This window comes from Marmota monax, unplaced genomic scaffold (assembly GCF_021218885.2).
Source record: "Marmota monax isolate L192 unplaced genomic scaffold, Marmota_monax_Labrador192_F-V1.1 WCK01_AAM20220418_F8-fsc00070, whole genome shotgun sequence".
Classification (NCBI taxonomy): Eukaryota; Metazoa; Chordata; class Mammalia; order Rodentia; family Sciuridae; genus Marmota; species Marmota monax.
The window spans coordinates 8,506,432-8,529,854 of NW_026692116.1; positions in this window are offsets into that span (position 1 = coordinate 8,506,432).

Sequence of the window (23,423 nt, forward strand, 5' to 3'; positions counted from 1 at the left end):
TAGTGGTTTAGCACGCCTGGGTTCAATCCTCAGAACCAATGAAGAAGAACAACAACGCCCACCACCAGCACCACTACCACCACCACCAACGACATCTTGAAGATGCGTTAATAGTATTTTAAAGAGGCAGCAGCTTTCTCCCCATAAGTATAAGACTTTGCCCCTCATGGTGCCTTCCTAAGAGGATAACACCACTGATTCACTAACACTGTCACTTTCTCCTGCACTGAGAGGTCTCCCAGTATACACTGAGTCTGTGCCTGTGGCCACAGGAAGAAAATTATCCCTCAGGCTGGGAACTGCTTTCCTACTCTTCTTTCCCCGCAGTGGCCCAGTGGATCTCATAGTTTTACCTATCCAGATGTGTTCCTGATGATGGGGCTGGTTTCATGTGCAAATTCCCATGGAGTGCTCAGCCCTGGTTTAGGGATTTTAATTTTACTGGGTAATGATCTTGGTGATTTTAAACATTTCCTGTTGCTTGTTAAACTGCCTGCTCGATTCAGCTCCAAATAACAGCTTTAAGCATACAAGTGAAAATTTAGTTCCTAGTATTTAACAACTACTATAATTTTAAAATCTACTTTCAATTAAGAAAACCTTGTAATTCTAAAACGTGGTTGTGTTCCAAAGAAGTGCTGAAATGTCGACTGAATAAAAAGTCCACTTCATGTCTGGCAGAAACCGTTTGGCTGTCATGTGGCTTAGCATTGAAAAGCTCATTCAGCAGTGCTACTGACATTACTGGTCTAGAGTAGCATTTAATATTTGTCTTTATACATCTCCCCATGATGTCAGAACAATCTCCAGTAATCAAAAAGGGATGAAAAGAGCTAGAATAAAGTATTTGTTAAATCTAAATATATATATAATTGACATTTTCAAGAAAATGTGGATAAGGGATATATCAATTTAGGAAATGAAGATCATTTTTGATTCTAGAAACAAGAGAGCTTTTGAGACTATGACAATAATTTCTTTTTCGTTACCAACATATGTATAGATGGAATCAGGCTTCCAAAGAGAAGAAATAATTTTTAAACCCGCACCCCTTTTTGATATTTGACCTTGGAGTTAGTTTGAGAACTTACATAGAATACTTAGAGATGCTCTTTGCTATGTAACAGGCTTGGAACCCATCAGTTGACCACTTACTGAACACTGGGTGACTCTAGCTGTTTACAGGAATAAGGCAAGGTAAGATTGCTTTAGCAAGAATAGACTCTGTGGTAGTCAAATATATAAAAGGTAAGGCCATGGAGGTGGGTTAAAATGAAAGAACAAGTTTGTGGTGAAGGCTGTACTTTTGTATCCCTGGCCCTGTTCGCCTTACAATTGGGTGTTTCTTTTAATTTTTTAAGTGAACATAATTGAAAACATCTTATCCAAAGTTCATGTTTTTGTTCATTTATTTGTATGATACTGTATTTCAATAGATTTAGGTTAGGCAATGTACTAGTTAGAGTTTATTCTTTTGTTATTTTATCTTCCTTTTTTGTTGTTGTTAATTTTCAGATCAACACTCAGCCTTGGAGAATTGTTTTGATTAGAGAGCGAGATCTTTGAGATGGTTTGCAGGGAGCGATTTCGTGGCTTGTGCAGGCAGGCGGGCAGGCAGGGTTTTCATTTCTTTCTTTCTTTTTTTTTTTTTTTGGTTTTTTATCTGGCCAAGGACATCTACATATTATGTCAATAGGCGCACGGAAATTTATAGATGGGGGATGAGCACAAGTATTTTTTTTTTCCTCTCCATAGACACGGAACTAAAAATATCACATTGAACACATTTATACTTGGGAAGGCTCAGGATTTGTCCTTAGCCTGGGCTGTGCACATTCTTCCTTTTAATATGTGCTTTTAAAAATGCCAGGGGAAATTTTAAATGTTTATTTTAGAAATGCACTGATGACGTGTGCTGAAGGTTTTATTTCAATCCCCTGAGTTCTGCAATGGGCAGAGCTATGATTTACACCTACCCAGGCAGTCTGATTTGCCTACTGACCCTTCTTTTGTTTATCTGGTCATCCTTTTTTTTTCATCAGTGATATGGTTCTGTTGTCCTTATTAAGAGACACATGTTTAAGTCAAACATTTAAAGAAACCAGGAGAAGATGTTGTTTAAAGGAGTTTATCATGCATTACAAAGAAAATTTTTAACAAAGATTACAAGAAAAAATAAAAAATAAAAACCTTTTTTAAAAAACTGTTTGTAATCATGGTCAATGACATTGATTTGATATAGAATAGTGGGATCAAACCTGTCTGCTGACTTTCTGGGATCTATCAATTTCAATTTATTTGTCAAATAATTAACTCAATTCTAAGCAAAAGCAATCTTCCAAATTCCAGCATAAAGTTGTAGTGGGTATTCAAACTCATGGCAGCAAACAGGCTTCTGAGTGTAGTTTTGTTTCTTTCGTGCAGAGAGAATGGACTGATTAGTTTCCCAAACAATAAACTTTTTTTTGTTTTGTTTTTGTGGTTCCTGAAACTGATTACTTTGTTGTCTCTATTACTCACAGATCAGCTTGCCATATTCAGCAACAAAGGCAGGGGCTAAACTCATCTTAGCTGTTCCCCAGGATTTATGAAGAGATAATCCAGTTCATAGGAAGTGAAGCACTTCAAGTATTCAAAGAATGGAAAGGATCTCTCTGTCAGCATGGATTCAGCTTCAAATATGTCTCATACTGATCTCTGGACTGCTGCTGTATGCCATGTTGATCCATGTAGGAATAATTGTAAAGAGTGTCCAGGATTTCTTTTACTATCAGAAAAAACACCCTGGAATCAGTTTGCCTTGGTTTATAGTGAAAACACTGGTTTGAGCCTTTTGAGCTTATAGCTATGGATAAGGTGTGTAAATTGCTTGGTGCTGAGTCCTGTGACATGAAAAGTAAATTATTATTGGGGGATTTAGTGGAAATAGGGACACTATTATGTAAAAAAAGAAAGAAAAAAGATAAAGGAAACATTTTTAACAGCAAGGATTTTAAAGATTTTTTTATTTTTTCTTAATTTACTGAGTTGAGCCTATTCATAAGCCTTTCCTAGTCACTCCCTAAAAGCACATGGTCTTTTAAACTGATGAAACAGGTGAACAAAAGTTATGCCTCTTCACGTGTCCATGTTATGAAAAATTCCTTTGTTAGAAGCATTGCTAATAGGTTAAAATGGATGAAATGACATAAATTTTATTCTAATAGATGTAATGCAAGTAAAACACTCCTAAAACTGTGCATATCCTTTGACCCAGAGACTCACTTTAAAGAATATGAAAAGAATCATGTTTCTAAGCCAAGATTTTGCCTCAAAACCATGGCAGATTAAAGTAGGGAAAATAAGGAACAATTTGTATGTTTAATTATTGTCTGAAACACATTGATGTAAGGTAAACTGACACTTTACAGCAATGGTATACTCTCAAAATCATCGAAAAATGTATTAAGATGTTACTGTATCTATTTACCTGAAAATGCCATGATTTTATTCTCTTTTATTGCTGAGTAATATGAAGTTGGCCAATCCCAAATAACCAAATACTGAATGTTTTCTTTGATATAAGGAGGCTGATTCATAGTGGGATAGGAAGAGGGAGCATGGGAGGAATAGATGAACTCCAGATAGGGCAGAGGGGGTTGGAGGGGAAAGGAGGGGACAGGAGGTTCGAAATGATGGAGGAACATGGTGATCATTATTATCTAAAGTACATGTATGAAGACACGAATTGGTGTAAATATACTTTGTATACAACCAGAGATATGAAAACGTGTGCTCTATGTGTTAATAAGAATTGTAATGCATTCCACTGTCATACATAAATAAAAAGAAATAAATAAAAAAGATTGCAACATGTTAAAAAAAGTATAATTAGAAGCTAAAGTAAGGCAAGAATAAAGGGATTTCTGAAAGACTTTAAAAATGATGTTACTCTAGGAAGTGAGCATAAGGTAATAATGAAGAAAAAAAAGTTCATGATCTCATCAAATTTACACTATGTATGGAAAAATTGACCGTAATAGAAATGGACGTTTAATATGTATTTTTAAGGAACCAGGAGATGTCAAACTGGGGTTCCCAGGAAGAAATTCAACAGCAGATGCATGGTATTGTCTTACTAGGAAGAGCAATTTGGAAACCGAAGTGGGCCAGGGGCAGGAAGCAGAGGGAGAAGGGAAAGCCAAGGTGAAGGCACTGCTGTCTTGACATTGCTAAGTGAAACAGATTCAGTGAGACTGAACCCGCCTCAAAGCCATCTGAGTCATCAATGGAGACCCTGTAGGAGGAGAATGGGGGAAAGGTGTTCTGCTGGTTTCTGTCTCTCACAGGTCAGGTTTTCACTCTGGGGTGTTAATTCTGCTGCATTTCTAGGCTGCTCATGAGTGGGTGGGCATGGAGTGGATTCCTCTGCATGCATCCCAGAGTCATTCAGCAGCACCTGCGTGAAGTAGGCGCTAGCCCACCTGGGGGAAGCATACGCAACACTGATTGATTATAGAGTAGCACGAACACTTTGATCCTCCTTTTGGCATAGAAATTATGAAAATATTAACAGTAATTAGAGCAGGGTTTTGAGACTATGGCTTGCATTTGTTTTCTTCTTTATGTTTTTTTCTTATTCTAATTTTTTTCCCCCTACAATGATCAAGTACTGGTTTGGTAATAAAAAACGAAGGGTTATTTTTGAAATGGAAATGTTTTTCTCTATTGAGCAAATTCTGATTTTCTCAAAAGGTTGGTTGTTTACTCAATTTCAGTCTAATTTATACGAATTTCTCTTGGTTAATATTAGAAAAAGATTATGAACCCCAGCAAGGAGTCCAGCTGCCAAATCAATGACCAATTCCCAGTAATCTGTATGTAAAAAAATAGTGCTAATGACCTCCTCATTGTCCCTGGACTCTTTAAGAGATTTTAAGTGTTAAGGAAGGTAGAGAAGAAATGCAAATGAATATGTCAAATATATTTATTATTCTATGGTAAAGAAATCTTTTCTATGGAGATGCCTGAAATACCAAAGGGAGATGGAGAATGTGAGCACTGTGGTGCAATTTTAGATAGGATGGTCACACAAGTGTCTCACTAGTTGACACTGGAGAACTTAAAGGGAAGTCAGGGAGTGATTCTAGAGATAAGTTAGGGAGTATTCAAGGAACAGCTAGGAGACTGCACTGGTGAAGCTGAGTGAGGTGAAGAAGAGTAAAGCCCTAATGCTTTACATAGTAGTTACTCAATAAACATTAGTTGAATTTTAATAAATCTACCTTTGAAATTGTGAAACCCACAGCTTGTATGTTATATTTCTTCTTCTCAGTTTAAATCTTAGTACAGTGACTGACAGAATAGATTTGCAGAATTAATCAGCTTTCCCATTCTTGCCTTCTGCAGGATGTTAGACTTTCAAAGTATTTTATAATTCCATTGCTTTATAGGTAGTTATTTGTTTTGCTTTATTTGACTTACTTGACCAGTGATAAACTTTGTGAGGCCAGGGTTATCTACGTCTTCTTCATTATGTAGTTCCAGGCTGGCATGTAGATCTTTTGGAATAGAATAGCTTTCCACGTTTCTAATGGGAGTTTCCAAAATGGAATAATTTTAAGGTGTAAATAAATAAGGTAATTAGTTAGAGATTAAATTTGATTTTTTTTTAAAATTAATCCAGTGATTGGCATCCTAAGTAGAAATGTTCTGAGATAAATTGGGGGCAAGGGGAGATGGAAAACCACGTCAAATTGACCAGACCACAGCAGAGAAGAAGGCAGAAGCATCCTGCCTTAAGTTATGCAGATACACTGAACTGGCAACAGTGGCCAATTGAGAGGCGGGTGGACGATGCTCTTTCTCCACTGTTTCTTTGCTTGTGTGTATTTTACTCAAAAGATGTAGAATAAAAACAAACACATTTTTTTAAAGGAACACAGCATGCCAGCCTCATCTCCTTCCATGTTCATACTCTGTGCCTTGAGGCTTTCAGATAAATTATTCCTTTTGCTCTCAATGTTTTCCTTGTCTCCTCTTCTTGTGCCCACTAACCTACTCAGTTTGCGGGTTTCAGAACAAATGCCATTTCCTCTGAAAAGCCTTGCCTGTCTCCAAGACTAGATCAGCTGTGCCTTTTTAGAGGATCTCTTAGCACGCTGAGTTCTCCAAGACAGCTTTCAACTGTCCCATAATTAAATAATAATTAGGAAATAACCTGCTCAGCCTCCATCTGCCCCGTAGAAATGTGACATCTTCAGGAGAGAAGCTGTAGGAGGGCTCTCTGAACCATCTCTTGTTGCTAGAGCTTGGCAGGTGTTTCAAACACAGGAAGTATGTAGAGATTAAAAGTTTTTGTTTACATAAGTATAATTTTAACTAGAGTCATAAAAAGACAGTTCCAGCAATGTTTCTAAAAAGTCTTAATTGAAAGGTCGAAACTGAATCAAGTAATCAAGAAATAAAGAGTTCACAAATGGAGAAAACAACTTGAACCTCTGACTACGGCTGAAGGTACTTCTAGTTAGACTAAAAATATAACCTAGCATCATATTAATACTGTCATGCAGATATGATTGAGTTAACATACCTCACAGAAATAATGAAAATCTGTCATGTATCAGCTTCTGCTTCAAGTTGCGCTCCGATGCCAACTATATGTCTCTTTTTAAAGATTGTAATTCTTTATTTTTTATATTGGTTTAGCACAAAGTTAAAGCAAACTACAGAATTATGCTACAATTACTAAACACTGCATAATTTCTGTCTAATTATACAGAACTAATGTGCAACCTCTCTGTATTAATAATAAAGCAATTAACCTAAAATACCAAATTGGTGTGAGTTTCTTGACTATTTCCTCATTACCACAGTCTGTTCCCAGTTTTGAACAATCGAACATTGTACAGTATAAATGTTAGCTTCAGATAAAGTTTATTTTTACATCCATCACAAAAGCCTTAACACTCATCACCTTCAATTTTCTCACCTTTCCCCTTCCCCAAACTTGTGTGTGTGAAAGGTGTTCTCTTCAACAGGGCTTCATTATAAATCAGATGAATTTGTGGACAATTAAGAAAGTTAAGAGGCATAATATTATATTAGCATAGGCCTCTGAATTTGCTTTTCCTCCTTTTATAAAACCAATAGATTTTGTAAGAGACACCTCCATTGTGTCTGACACTTCTGATGTTATGGTGTCAATGGAAGTATGCGTGAAAACCATTACCTTGTCAATTCTGTGATGTCAATGGCAACTCCATGTCAATGAAAATGTATAAGGTTCTTCCATTATCATTGTAACAGCTTCTCTAGTCTTTTCAATGTATCAAAAGACACTAGTCTGCAAAAAGACTAACTATCTGAAATTGCTGCCTGCATTTCTTGAAATTAAAGCTAGATATTGCATTACTGTTTCTTTTTTTCAGGTTACCATTAGCAAAAATATACAGGAAGGCAAATTATAGCAAGCAGTTGTTTTTGTTACGAAGAATGTAAGAGGTTTATGATTTTGAATTTTTAGAATTCACATGGCTGATGCACAGAAGAAAAAATCCTTATTTATAAATGGAAATAATGAAGAGAAATTTGTAGACAATCTCTTATGTCAAACATACACTACAAGACACACAAAAAAAGAAAGGTCAACGGAAGAAATTATGTTAGCTAAAATTATGCCCATTAAAAACAGCAATATACTTTTTCTGATATTGAACCGTTTTAAATAGTGATTTCCTAGGAAAAGATTAATCATGGTGTATCACTAGTCATAGGTAAATAATACTTAGGAATGGATTGCACTGTACTTTTACACAGTTGATATTCCTTTTTCTTATGTATCTGTTTGTGACTATGAATTTTGCCTCAATTTACTTTTGCAGATATTGTGTACTTCTAAATGGGTACTTTTATGATGCAAACTCTCCTCACTCCAAGCATAGTGATATAATTTGCTTTAATTTCTAATAATTGGACAATAACATTTGTAAATATACTTATAAAATATTAGATGCTTATTTTCAGTGGTTTGCTAATTAGTTTTTTTTTTTAATTTTTTATTGTTGGCTGTTCAAAACATTACATAGTTCTTGATATATCATATTTCACAATTTGATTCAAGTGGGTTATGAGCTCCCATTTTTACCCCATATACAGATTGCAGAATCACATCAGTTACACATCCATTGATTTACATATTGCCATACTAGTGTCTGTTGTATTCTGCTGCCTTTCCTATCCTCTACTATCCCCCCTCCCCTCCCCTCCCCTCCCCTCCCCTCTTCTCTCTCTGCTCCCTCTACTGACATTCGTTTGTCCCCCTTATATTATTTTTCCCCTTCCCCTCACTTCCTCTTGTATGTACTTTTGTATAACTCTGAGGGTCTCCTTCCATTTCCATGCATTTTCCCTTCTCTCTCCCTTTCCCTCCCACCTCTCATCCCTGTTTAATGTTAATCTTCTTCTCATGCTCTTCGACCCTACTCTGTTCTTAGTTACTCTCCTTATATCAAAGAAGACATTTGGCATTTGTTTTTTAGGGATTGGCTAGCTTCACTTAGCATAATCTGCTCTAATGCCATCCATTTCCCTGTAAATTCTATGATTTTGTCATTTTTTAATGCAGAGTAATACTCCATTGTGTATAAATGCCACATTTTTTTTTATCCATTCATCCATTGAAGGGCATCTAGGTTGGTTCCACAGTCTAGCTATTGTGAATTGTGCTGATAGGAACATCGATGTAGCAGTGTCCCTGTAGCATGCTCTTTTTAGGTCTTTAGGGAATAGACCGAGAAGGGGAATAGCTGGGTCAAATGGTGGCTCCATTCCCAGCTTTCCAAGAAATCTCCATACTGCTTTCCAAATTGGCTGCACCAATCTGCAGTCCCACCAGCAATGTACAAGTGTACCCTTTTCCCCACATCCTCGCCAGCACTTGTTGTTGTTTGACTTCATAATGGCTGCCAATCTAACTGGAGTGAGATGGTATCTTAGGGTGGTTTTGATTTGCATTTCTCTGACTGCTAGAGATGTTGAGCATTTTTTCATGTACTTGTTGATTGATTGTATGTCCTCCTCTGAGAAGTGTCTGTTCAGGTCCTTGGCCCATTTGTTGATTGGGTTGTTTGTTCTCTTATTGTCTAATTTTTTGAGTTCTTTGTATACTCTGGATATTAGGGCTCTATCTGAAGTGTGAGGAGTAAAGATTTGTTCCCAGGATGTAGGCTCTCTATTTACCTCTCTTATTGTTTCTTTTGCTGAGAAAAAACTTTTTAGTTTGAGTAAGTCCCATTTGTTGATTCTAGTTATTAACTTTTGTGCTATGGGTGTCCTATTGAGGAATTTGGAGCCCGACCCCACAGTATGTAGATCGTAGCCAACTTTTTCTTCTATCAGACGGCGTGTCTCTGATTTGATATCAAGCTCCTTGATCCATTTTGAATTCACTTTTGTGCATGGCGAGAGAAAGGGATTCAGTTTCATTTTGTTGCATATGGATTTCCAGTTTTCCCAGCACCATTTGTTGAAGATGCTATCCTTCCTCCATTGCATGCTTTTAGCCCCTTTATCAAATATAAGGTAGTTGTAGTTTTGTTGATTGGTTTCTGTGTCCTCTATTCTGTACCATTGGTCCACCCTCCTGTTTTGGTACCAGTACCATGCTGTTTTTGTTACTATTGCTCTGTAGTATAGTTTGAAGTCTGGTATCGCTATACCGCCTGATTCACACTTCCTGCTTAGCATTGTTTTTGCTATTCTGGGTCTTTTGTTTTTCCATATGAATTTCATGATTGCTTTCTCTATTTCTACAAGAAATGCCGTTGGGATTTTGATTGGCATTGCATTAAACCTATAGAGAACTTTTGGTAATATCGCCATTTTGATGATGTTAGTTCTGCCTATCCATGAACAGGGTATATTTTTCCATCTTCTAAGATCTTCTTCTATTTCTCTCTTTAGGGTTCTGTAGTTTTCATTGTATAAGTCTTTCACCTCTTTTGTTAGGTTGATTCCCAAGTATTTTATTTTTTTTGAAGATATTGTGAATGGAGTGGTTGTCCTCATTTCCATTTCAGAGGATTTGTCGCTGATATACAGGAATGCCTTTGATTTATGCGTGTTGATTTTATAGCCTGCCACTTTGCTGAATTCATTTATTAGCTCTAATAGTTTCTTTGTAGACCCTTTTGGGTCTGCTAGGTATAGAATCATATCATCTGCAAATAGTGATAATTTAAGTTCTTCTTTTCCTATTTTGATGCCTTTAATTTCTTTCGTCTGTCTAATTGCTCTGGCCAGTGTTTCGAGAACTATGTTGAACAGAAGTGGTGAGAGAGGGCATCCCTGTCTTGTTCCAGATTTTAGAGGGAATGCCTTCAATTTTTCTCCATTCAGAATGATGCTAGCCTGAGGCTTAGCATAGATTGCTTTTACAATATTGAGGTATGTTCCTGTTATCCCTAGTTCTTCTAGAGTTTTGAACATAAAGGGATGCTGTACTTTGTCAAATGCTTTTTCCGCATCTATTGAGATGATCATATGATTCTTATTTTTAAGTCTATTGATGTGGTGAATAACATTTATTGATTTCCATATATTGAACCAGCCTTGCATCCCAGGGATGAATCCTACTTGATCATGGTGCACAATTTTTTTGATAAGTTTTTGTATCCGAGTGGCCAGAATTTTATTGAGGATTTTTGCATCTAGGTTCATTAGAGATATTGGTCTGTAGTTTTCTTTCTTTGAAGTGTCTTTGTCTGGTTTAGGTATCAGGGTGATGTTGGCCTCGTAGAATGAATTTGGAAGTTCTCCCTCTTTTTCTATTTCCCGAAGTAGCTTGAAAAGTATTGGTATTAGTTCCTCTTTAAAGGTTTTGTAAAACTCTGCTGTATACCCATCCGGTCCTGGGCTTTTCTTAGTTGGTAGTCTTTTGATGGTTTCTTCTATTTCCTCAATTGATATTGGTCTGTTTAGGTTGTCTATATCCTCCTGACTCAATCTGGGCAGATCATATGACTTAAGAAATTTATCTATGCCTTCACTATCTTCTAATTTATTGGAGTATAAGGATTCAAAATAATTTTTGATTATCTTCTGTATTTCTGAAGTGTCTGTTGTGATATTGCCTCTTTCATCCCGTATGCTAGTAATTTGAGTTCTCTCTCTTCTTCTCTTCGCTAGCATGGCTAAGGGTCTGTCGATTTTGTTTATTTTTTCAAAGAACCAACTTTTAGTTTTGTCAATTTTTTCAATTGTTTCTTTTGTTTCGATTTCATTAATTTCAGCTCTGATTTTAATTATTTCTTGCCTTCTACTTCTTTTGCTGTTGTTTTGCTCTTCTTTTTCAAGGATTTTGAGATGAAGTATGAGATCATTTATTTGTTGGTTTTTTCTTTTTTTAAGGAATGAACTCCAAGCAATGAATTTTCCTCTTAGAACTGCTTTCAATGTGTCCCATAGATTCCGATATGTTGTGTCTGTGTTTTCATTAATCTCTAAGAATTTTTTAATTTCTTCCTTGATGTCTTCTATAACCCATTGATCGTTCAGTAACCTATTGTTCATTCTCCAAGTGATGTATTCTTTTCCCTTCCTTCTTTTATCATTGATTTTCAGTTCCATTCCATTATGATCAGATAGGATGCATGGTATTATCTCTACTCCTTTATATTGTCTAAGAGTTTCCCTGTGACATAATATATGATCTATTTTTGAGAGGGATCCATGTGCTGCTGAGAAAAAAGTGTAACTGCTTGATGTTGGGTGGTATATTCTATATATGTCAATTAAGTCTAGGTTATTAATTGTGTTATTGAGTTCTATAGTTTCCTTATTCAACTTTTGTTTGGAAGATCTGTCCAGTGGTGATAGAGGTGTGTTGAAGTCTCCCATGATTATTGTATGGTGGTCTATTAGACTCTTGAACTTGAGAAGAGTTTGTTTGATGAACATAGCTGCACCATTGTTTGGGGCATATATATTTATGATTGTTATGTCTTGTTGGTGTATGGTTCCCTTGAGCAGTATGTAGTGTCCCTCTTTATCCCTTTTGATTAACTTTGGCTTGAAATCTATTTTATTTGATATGAGTATGGATACTCCTGCTTGTTTCCGAAGTCCATATGAGTGATATGATTTTTCCCAACCTTTCACCTTCAGCCTATGTATGTCTTTTCCTATCAAATGCGTCTCCTGTAGGCAGCATATTGTTGGGTCTTGTTTTGTGATCCATTCTACTAGCCTGTGTCTCTTGATTGGTGAGTTTAAGCCATTAACATTTAGGGTTATTATTGAGATATGGGTTGTTCTTCCAGCCATATTTGTTTATTTATGTTACTAAACATGGTTTGTTTTCCTCTTTGATTATTTCCCCCCCTTTAGTGTCCTACCTCCCACTGTTGGTTTTCATTGTTATTTTCCATTTCCTCTTCCTGTAATGTTTTTCCAAGGATGTTTTGAAGAGATGGTTTTCTAGCTGCAAATTCTTTTAACTTTTGTTTATCGTGGAAGGTTTTAATTTCATCTTCCATCCTGAAGCTTAATTTCGCTGGAAACACAATTCTTGGTTGGAACCCATTTTCTTTCAGTGTTTGAAATATGTTATTCCAGGATCTTCTAGCTTTCAGAGTCTGTGTTGAAAGATCAGCTGTTATCCTGATTGGCTTACCCCTAAATGTGATCTGCTTCCTTTATCTTGTAGCTTTTAAAATTCTCTCCTTATTCTGTATGTTGGGCATCTTCATTATAATGTGTCTAGGTGTGGGTCTCTTATGATTTTGCACATTCGGCGTCCTGTAGGTTTCTAGGATTTGGGGTTCTGTCTCATTCTTCAAGTCTGGGAAGTTTTCTCGTATTATTTCATTGAATAGATTGCTCATTCCTTTGGTTTGAAACTCTGTCCCTTCCTGTATCCCAATGACTCTTAAATTTGGTCTCTTGATGTTATCCCATATTTCTTGGATGTTCTGCTCATGGTTTCTTAACAGTCTTGCTGAGCTGTCTATGTTCTTTTCAAGTTGAAATACTTTATCTTCATTGTGTGATGTTCTGTCTTCTAAGTGTTCTACTCTGCTGGTAGTATTCTCAATTGAGTTTTTAAGTTGGCTTATTGCTTCCTGCATTTCTAGGATTTCTGTTTGTTTGTTTTTTATAACCTCTATTTCCCTGTATAGTTGATCTTTTGCTTCTTGGATTTGTTTATGTAATTCATTGTTGAAGTGATCTTTCATTGTCTGATTTTGCTGTCTGATGTCTTCCTTGAGACTCCAGATCATCTGAAGCATGTATATCCTGAATTCTTTATCTGACATTCCATCTGCTGCAGCTGTTACCTCTTCTAACGTTGAGTTGACCTGCAATGCTTGTGGTCCTTTCTTTCCTTGTCTCTTCATACTGTTCGCGTTCCTTTCTACTTGGTGAAACTGTTGTGCTATTGAATTTTCCCCCTATATATTTATATTGGTCTTGTATAGTTGCAAAGTCTCCCTCGCAGGCGCGGGCGGCAGCTCTGTCCCTCTGTGGGCCGCTAGGCGTGTTCTGTTGGTGGTCACAGTTCTGTCTACTTTGCAGGTGCAGGCAGCGGCACTGCCCCTCTGCAGGCCTCTGGGGCTGTACTGCCAGTGGGTAGCAGGTGCGCCTACCTTGCAGGCGCGGGGCGTGCGGCTCTACCCTTCCTCAGGCCACTGGGCCTGTTCTGTCTCTCGGTTGGAGGTCTGGCCTGTTCTGATGGTGGTCACAGTTCCGTCTACCTTGCAGGTGCTGGGGGGAGGGGGCGGCTCTGCCCCTCAGCAGGCCGCTGCTCCTCTTCTGCCGGTCGGTCGCAGGCCCGCCTACCTTGCAGGAGTGATTGGAAGCTCTGCCACTCCGCGGGCCACTGGGCCTTTTCTGTCAGTGGTCACAGTTCCGCATACCTGACAGGCGCGGGGGGTGGGGGGCGGCTCTGCCCCTCAGCAGGCCGCTGGGCCTGTTCTGTGGGTGGTCACAGTTCCCTCTACCTTGCCGGCGCAGGGGGAGGGGGCGGCTCTGCCTCTCAGCAGGCCGCTGCTCCTCTTCTGCCGTGGGTCGCAGGCCCGCCTACCTTGTAGGAGTGATTGGAAGCTCTGTCCCGCCGCGGGCCACTGGGCCTTTTCTGTCGGTGGTCACAGTTCCCCTACCTGGGAGGCGCGGGGGGTGGGGGGCGGCTCTGCCCCTCAGCAGGCCGCTGGGCCTGCTCTGTACATGGTCACAGTTCCCTCTGCCTTGCTGGTGCAGGGAGAGGGGGCGGCTCAGCCTCTCAGCAGGCCGCTGCTCCTCTTCTGCCGTGGGTCGCAGGCCCGCCTACCTTGCAGGAGTGATTGGAAGCTCTGTCCCGCCGCGGGCCACTGGGCCTTTTCTGTCCGTGGTCACAGTTCCACCTACCTGGCAGGCGCGGGGCGTGGGGGGCGGCTCTGCCCCTCAGCAGGCCGCTGGGCCTGCTCTGTGCGTGGTCACCTTGCTGGCGCAGGGGGAGGGGGCAGCTCAGTCTCTCAGCAGGACGCTGCTCCTCTTCTGCCGGTGGGTCGCAGGCCCACCTACCTTGCAGGAGTGATTGGAAGCTCTGTCCCACCGCGGGCCACTGGGCCTTTTCTGTCGGTGGTCACCTGGCAGGCGTGGGGGGTGGGGGGTGGCTCTGCCCCTCAGCAGGCCGCTGGGCCTGCTCTGTGCGTGGTCACAGTTCCCTCTACCTTGCCGGTGCAGGGGGAGGGGGCGGCGCTAATTAGTTTTTTGATACTTGGAATTCTTAAAATGGGAAAAAATTTGAAAAGAACAGGTGTATTACAAATCCAAGAAGTGTGTTTTTATTTTTATTTTATATATCTGCATGCTGAAGTCTTATGAAATGTTACAGAAGAGAGCTTTATCATTTGGGCTGTCTTGAAAGAAATACAGTAATTTCCAAGTAGAGAGTATATAGAATGCCATTCTTGATTTATATAGATTAAATAATTGATAAATAATAAAAGTGCTATCAACATATGTATAAGTGTAAGTGTATATGTGCTTGTGTGTATATATGCATACACACATATATGTATATAGAGAGATACAACATCATATAACCATGTTTTATTTGACTCATAGCCATAAAACACACATCTCACTTTTAATTCAGGGTCTATATATGTTATGATAGCTAAATCAAAATATCATTTTCTCCTAATCCTTTGAAGATCGTTGTTTCTTGAATTTCATCATTTACAAGATGGACCAAAAGTAATCAAAATCATTTTAGGGTGAATCCATTTGCTACTTATGAGCAATTGCCATGAAAATTTGAGAAGAAAGAGAGCTGAATCCATTGAATTAGACAAAATTTAAAAATATATTCCTGTGGATTTCAATGAATTGTGCACAATTTCTGGTATACTGTTTCTACAATAGTTAAGTGCTGTCTACATGGTAAAACAGATTCTCCTCTCTCTCACCCTCTATTTCAGTGTGTGAGTGTAAGTGTGTGTGTGTGTATGTGTGTGTAAGAGCATTAGGAATTATGGAAACTTTCTTGAAAATGCTATTGTCTTTCAAAAAACATGAACCCAAAGAAGATACCATTAATAGTCTTTTTCAAAGATGGGATGGATCCCTGTCGATTAATCCTGATGGATATGTAATGTACTTCTTTATCCTCACCCATCACAGTATAGAGAGGTGGGAAGAGAGGAGATGAGAATGGGTATTGGTTTACAGAGATGGGGAGGGAGAAATTAAGAAGATAATAGAAAAGAGAGAGAAGCACAGAGGGTTTGTTTGGAGGAAAGCAGGTTGACTATGCAGGTGAAAACTTTGCTCTCGCTTATGGCTCTGGTGTCTTTCCACCTGGAGAAGACCCTCTTAGAAAATATAATCTCCCCACTATGGTGTTCTATTTGCCCTTTTTTTGAACAAGAAGAAAGAAAGCACCAGTAAGGAAAATGGTCCCCAAACTTATTTAACAACGTTCCTTCTCTGAATCTGGATCGGGTACATACTTACACAACTTGAATCACATGCTGGCAACACATTTTCATGCCCATGTCTAAGATGTTACAGGAGAGTCAGATGGCATTTTCATTATGAAGACAATAGTGACATTGAAAAGAAAACAGAGTTGCTCAAGACAAAATGTGAATCAAACTGTGCAGGAGATGGGGGTTAAAAATATCCCTAAGTCTTAGCTTGAGTTTTCTTAGGAAGAGAGGTTGTCATCCTTTCCCGGGAGTGAACAGTTTGGGTAAAGCTGGGTGACTTTTCTTGCCTTAACTCATCCTATGCTTTCCTAATCTTTCTGCTTTGTTGTTGTCAAGAGGCAGAGATGCTGAAAGACAATACCTTCCAGACTAAAAGCTGGCTTCCTCAGCTAAGGCAGGTGTTACCCCTGAGGTCAAGGACTGTCTGAATCAATAGCGTACCATTCTATATAGTCGAATTTAAATGGTGAGTCAGTTCACATAATCCAAATTCATGTCAGCTGCAAAAGAACTGTTTAAAAATACCTTGCTGTCATCCATTTCTTAAAACTGATTAGCAGCAAATTACTAGCGACCATTCTATCAATGCATCAATATACTTTGATGCACTAGTGATTTGGGTGGGGGTGTTTTTCTTCATATTTAGCTGCTTATCAAGTACTTTTTGATACATACATATTTATTTTCAAGCACCATTTAGAAAATATTAACTAGAGTTGCTGCATCCACAGAAATTTTAAGCCACTTATTTTGTTTCCAATTAACAAATGTATTTCAGAGGCGGTGAAAGCTGATTAAAAAATCTGCCACACAGCCACTTTATAATACGAAATAATTTATCTCGAATGAAATTCAAAATTTAAAAATAGACTCTGTTTGCCAAGCATATAATACTTAACAATTCCTTGATTTTTTTTTCTTTTTTAAAAAAAGCATTTGCTTAAACTTTGACATATTGAGCACACTAAATTCTGACTTAAAATAATTTATAAAATGTTGAATAATTTCATTGAACTGAGTGAATCTAATCACTATTTCCCAACATCTATCAAGAATGTATAAAAATTCTTTCACTTAAGCTTCACAGAAACCCTAGGAAGTAGACATTATTATATTATTATATCCATTTTATGGATGGGAAGACTGACGTAAATATTGAGTATCTTGTCCTAAAATTGCCTGGCTATTAAGATCTATAACTGGAATTTACGCCCACTTTTATATAATTACATAGCAATGTATGTTCAATCATACTCCTCTTTCTAAGAATTAGAGAAATTGTAGAACAAAAGAAATATTCATTGGGTAGTATTTTTTTGTATTCTATATAATTCTGCTTCATACTGGGTTGAATTATGATTTTAAATTATTACATTATGATTTTTAAATTATTTATGTGAGCAGGGTAGTAAAAAGTTAGGAATCTAGGAGAAATGGAGACGAGAGGAGAGGCAGGTCAGACAGTGGCACCAGGGAGGATATATTTTGTAGTGTAGTCCACAGTGCTGGCCTTGTTATTCAGTGGGGTTCACAGCCAGAAGTGTCAGATTCAACCAGAAGAAGGTGAGAAAGGCAGAATCTCATGACCACCCGCTCCGTACCACATTGGAAATTGCATTTTAAAGACACCACCAAGTGATTTCTGGGCACATTAAATTTTGAGAAGCACTGATCTCAGTGGCTGATTTTACCAACTGGATCTGAGTTGGTGTATTCACTTTGTTGGGAGAGTTTGAGTTGACCTGCGGTGTCTATGAACCAGGGGTTCAGTACTCTAAAGTAGAGGGATACTGCTCAGCAGAAGTTGCTCTGGGATTTCGACTGGCTAAGGCACCAGAATCTTTCCATCCAGACTCAGGGAAAATCACATAAAAATATGAGACCTGAAAATCTGCCAGCATTATCACAATAGATTTTTCCTTCTTTCTTTTTCTCTTTCTGGCCAAACCTGTGTCTTATGGCCATATATGTTTTTACTTCTGCTCCTGTTTGGGCATGAAGAGGACACAGGTGGATGAGTAAATGCAGAAAGACAAAAATAACTGGTGAAAGAAATTTTAAAAAATTAGTACCCTCAGTGAAATAGTAAGCAAGTGTTTCAGAGAAAAAAAAAAGGCACAATGTAGTTGGGGGGGGAGAGAGAGAGAGAGAGAGAGAGAGAGAGAGAGAGAGAGAGAGAGAGAAGGAGAACGAGAACAGATGCATTGGTGAAAATCTATGGGAATTATCCAAGACATCTGAGAATTAATATATGTCTGGAACCTAAATTCTATTCCTAATTTGTCACTCAGGCCATGAGGCAATCTTTTCATATAAGCATATGATTTTCATACCATCAAGGGAAAGAAAGATTTTGGCTAGATGTAAACCTTTGGTAGTAAAAGATTTCTAATCTATTAATAACTCTTATTGAATTTAAAGGGTGTGACATTAAATTATAACCCTAACTGTCATAATAATATGGCATAATAGCATAATTATGATTAAATTATTATCACTATTACATCTGTCACAGATGAGTCTCCTAGATAGATTTTTTAAAAAAATGAACTTGTTCATTATTTTAGCTTCCCAGCAAGTGTCCTATTGTCATGTCACAAATTCACATAATGTCCTTGAGAGCTGGAATTTCTGTTAGAAATTTCAGAGTAACAATGAAGTATGTGAAAACCCACAGATGGAAGAGAGGAATTCCTACTGAATATACATTTGATGAGATTATCTGTCTCATTTATTCCAGCCACAAATGAAATATTTTGCACTTATGAACTGTGCTGCAGTTAAACTTGTTTGGGTGGCAGCATGTGAATAGTGATGAACTGGGCTGAGAACTTTAAAGGCTTGCCTTTTTCCCTCTGTGAACACAGATGCTTTACTGTCCCTCAAAGAACACTGCTCCTGATGAGGTGCTATCTCTTTTTCCCTTTTAAATTTAGACAGAACATGCTATGATCAAATTATGCCAAGATCCTCTATAATGATTTAAGAGAAAGAATGATTGCATTTATATAACATATACACAGAGGGAAACGTTGCTTTTATAGGTATTACTTTTTATACGATCCTTAAAATTTTTGGAACTTTGTAGTAGGATGACTTATGGATGAGGAAGTCAAGCTTAGACTGATTAAGTGATTTGCTCAATGTCACATAGCTAGTAAGTGAAAAAATTGATAGTATTTCTAGATTCTTAGATACTTCGTCTATTTTTAATTCACTCATTCATAAAATATTTATTGACTATCTGTTCTGTTCCAAGCATTATACTACATACTGGTATATAATGACAAGCCAAGAGAGATGGTATTTATTATTTCTTAACACTTATGATGTAATAAGGTGAGAATGAGATGTGGAGGCGGGAAGTCAATTAAGTATTCACTCTGGAATGTAGATGGAAACTGAGTAAATGCTCTTAAAGAGAGCTCAGGCCAGAAGATCCTCATGTAGTGTTGGAGTCATCAGTACGTCCTCTCAAAACAATCCATTTAACTGGGATTAAAAAATAAATAAAGTAAAAAGAAAATAATTATTTTCATGAAATGGAAGGTGGTTTACAGAAGTTATAGGAATGTGGTTGGAGGATGTTCTGAGACAATAGGAGAACCATAGTATGAATGAAAACCCCAGTTTAGCAAGGAGCTCGACATTTTTAAAGAAATAAAATGTAGTCAGTGTCTCTAAAACATAAATGTCAAGAGACCAAAAGGGTGATAAGAGGAGAGGAGACAGAGACTTGGGTATACTTTGACTTAACACTCTGAAAGATTTTTGTCAGTGGCGATGGGAGTCCTCCGAAAAGCTACATATGGAGTTTAAGATTTCAATGAAAATGACACAATTTGCATTTTGAAAACTCATTGGAACTGACATAGAGATAATGGATAGTAGGTAGCCAGCAATGAAGATCAAGACAAAATGAGATTTGAGACAGAATTGGATTATGACTTCTAGGTGCCCAAACCTCATTTTTAATCTTTATTTTAAAATTTTAATCAAAAATAAAAAATTATTCAGTGTTAATAGTATTGTTGTATTTATAAACAGTGTTTACATCCCAGTAGTTCTTATTTTGTTAATTTCTGGCACTGAGTTTCTATTACGGTTTTTGAACACTTTATACTTTTCATTTTATTTCTCACTATTTTTCCATTTTAATAATGTTATGATCTCAGTTAAGTCAGTGACTTTATTATTACATTGTTATGCAAATATTTCCCTGATGATTCATGTAAAATTATGATTATGTTTATTTTATGTATCTTTATGTTTTCTGGTGATAAATAATTGTCCTAATTTTCATTTGTTTAAGATTTCTGTAGATCTAATTTTATAATTTTCCAAATATTTTAATGCATATCTTTAATTTTTTCCCAAATTCTCAAATAAGCAACATGACCCATTGGTTCCATTTCTGCCCAGAAATCTTCCTTGAACAGATCCTCTTCCCACCTGCCCAGGGATCTTCCTTTACCATAATTCTGGAATTGCTTTCTTCTTTGGCAAGGCCCATGTCATTCAAATGCATAAATTGTCTTCCTCTTTGGAGTCTTTTAGTATCCTTTCTGATCTTTGCTATTTTGAAACAATGATTATGGGACTATATGCTTTAAAAGTATCATTACATTGTTTTGAGTAAATTGAGGGTGGTTTCAATAAATATAGTTTCAAATTTCCCCATACTATTTTTTTTTTAAATAATTTACCCTGTCTTTTCCTCTGATTTCTACTTTTACATTGCTGTTACTTGGATACTTGTCCTGATGGGATCAATGCTAGGCCTCCATTTTTTTTATCTGTATGTCTGAATTTCTGTTATTTTGTGAGAGTGCTTGATTTTTAAAATTCCCTCTTTTATATTAATTTGAGCGCTGTTCTTGAATTCAAGAATATTTTTATTTTTATTTTGTTTAATTTTATGTACTCTGCTACTTGATTTGGACATAATATCTTATCTTTTTATATTACAGAAAAAATTATAAAAGTACCCATTTTCTCTGTACACACCCCATCCCCACTTGTGTTTTTTTTTTTAATTTTGTTTGCTTCTATATTTCAGACAAGATTTTCTCAAATATCTTCTAATTTATACATATCCATTCCCAGTTAGAGTGAGGTACTCTTTGTGATAGTTTATTACATATCTAAAATAGTATACCTGTAATAATGCTATTACATACCAGTTATAGCAGCCTATGTGATTTGGATCAGCTCTTTGATTGAGACCAATTGTGAAAGGAGATATTTCAAAATAATAAAAGTTTAAACTATGAGTAATTAGAATAATTCTGAACTTACATTCACATAATTATGCTACATGAAATATATAAAGAAAAATTAAAATGATATAAAGAAAAATTAAAATTATAGTGAACAAGTGTCTCATCTATTTTAATCATTGATAGAAAAGGAAGACAATCAAGTATTGACTTTCAGAAGAAAAAAGACTTTTTCAAAGTATATAGAGTAAAAATTTAAAGACAAGAAAAGTAAATCTCTCTATATAAATACTAAAAATAATCACATGACATTGTTTTTAAGAACACAAAGGATATTTACAGAAACTAATGACACACTAGGTCATTATTATTGCACTTGCAACAAAATACAAATTATAAAGAGTATATAAACTTATCAAAATGAAAATAAGCTAGAAATTAATAGGATAATAACTGGGAAAACATTCTTTATTAGCAGATTGATAAAAACAAAAATAGTTTGACCTGGATGATAATGAAAATAAAAATATCAAAATGTGGGAAATTCATCTGAAGTCATAGTTACATAAATATATACACATTAAATACATAAAGTGGATGAGAAATTAAAACAAATGATAAAGACTAAAGCGTAATGTTTAAGAAATTGGCAACTTAAACATGAAAAAAATTTAAGAAAGAAAAATTGAGAAAAAGCAGAGAGATAATAAAAATAAAAAATATATATACAATAAAGCATCAATAAATTCAAAACTGAGTTTCTGTTTTGTTTTACAGATAGGCAGAATTAATAAATCTCTTCAACTTTGTATACTTTATATACAAACATATGAAAAGACTCAAGACTGTTGAGTAATAACCAGAGAACATCACTACATCTCATAAGACACATATAAGATCATTAGGGAGAATTTATTTTATAACAACTGAACATAAAATACCAGGTAAAGTGAAGGAACATTTGCTTTCTGTTAAAAGTTCAGGACTTACCTCTTACCTCAAAAAAGTAGAGAAGCAGATAAAATGAAATAAACAATAGTTTGGAGATACTAGAAAACTGACCATGCCAGACCATGACTTCCCAGAGAAGAGAAACATGAATTGAGCCCTGTAGCAGATTACTGCCAGTAAGCAGTCTCCAGGATGAACTGCAGTGAGGAAATCAGAGACTGAATTTGACATGGTCAAGGTGACTAGAATCTATGAGGTTGAATACAATGAGTAGGAGTTTATAGGAATAGAGATATCAAGAGAGATGCTATGGCATTCTCTTGTCTTTGGATGAGTATTGATTGGCACACATGTGAGTCGAAAGCATCCATCTTAAAAGATTAACCAGAGAAAAGGAGGGAGAATAATTTCCAGAGTGAGAAAAAACAAACAAAACAAAATAAAGACGCTCATATGAGTAGACACATAGGAATTTGTGTAGCTTCTTAGAATGGTATTTCCTTAATAACACTAACCTTATTGGCTGCACCAATTTGCAGTCCCACTAGCAAAGTATGAGTGGACCTTTTTCCCCACATCCTTGCCAACACTTATTATTGTTTGTCTTCATAATAGCTGCCATTCTGACTGGAGTGAGATGATATCTTAGAGTAGTTTTGATTTGCATTTCTCTGATTGCTAGAGATGATGAGCATTTTTTCATATGTTTGTTGATGGATTGTATATCCTCTTCTGAGAAGTGTCTGTTTAGGTCGTTGGCCCATTTGTTGATTGGGCTATTTGTTTTTTCAATGCTTAGCTTTTTGAGTTCTTTATTTACCATAGAGATTTGTGCTCTATCTGATGTGTGAGGGGTAAAAATTTGCTCCCAGGATATAGGCTCTCTGTTCACCTCACAGATTGTTTCTTTTGCTGAGAAGAAATTTTTAATTTTATTCCATCCCATTTATTGATTCTTGGTTTTAATTCTTGCACTATAGGTATCTTTGCTAAGTGAAGTTAGCCAATCCGAAAAAAACAAATGCCGAATGTTTTCTCTGATATAAGAAGGTTGACTCATAGTGGGGTAAGTAGGGGGAAAAAGGGAGGAATAGATGAATTTTAGATAGGGAAGAGGGGAGGGAGGGAAAAGGAAGAAGCAGGGGAGTAGCAAGGATGGTGGAATGTGATGGACATCATTATTCAAAGCACATATATGAAGACATGAATTGGGTGTCAACCTACTTTATATACAAATAGAGATGTGAAAAATTGTGGTATATATGTGTAAGAAGAATTTTTTTAAAATTTTTTTAGTTGTAGT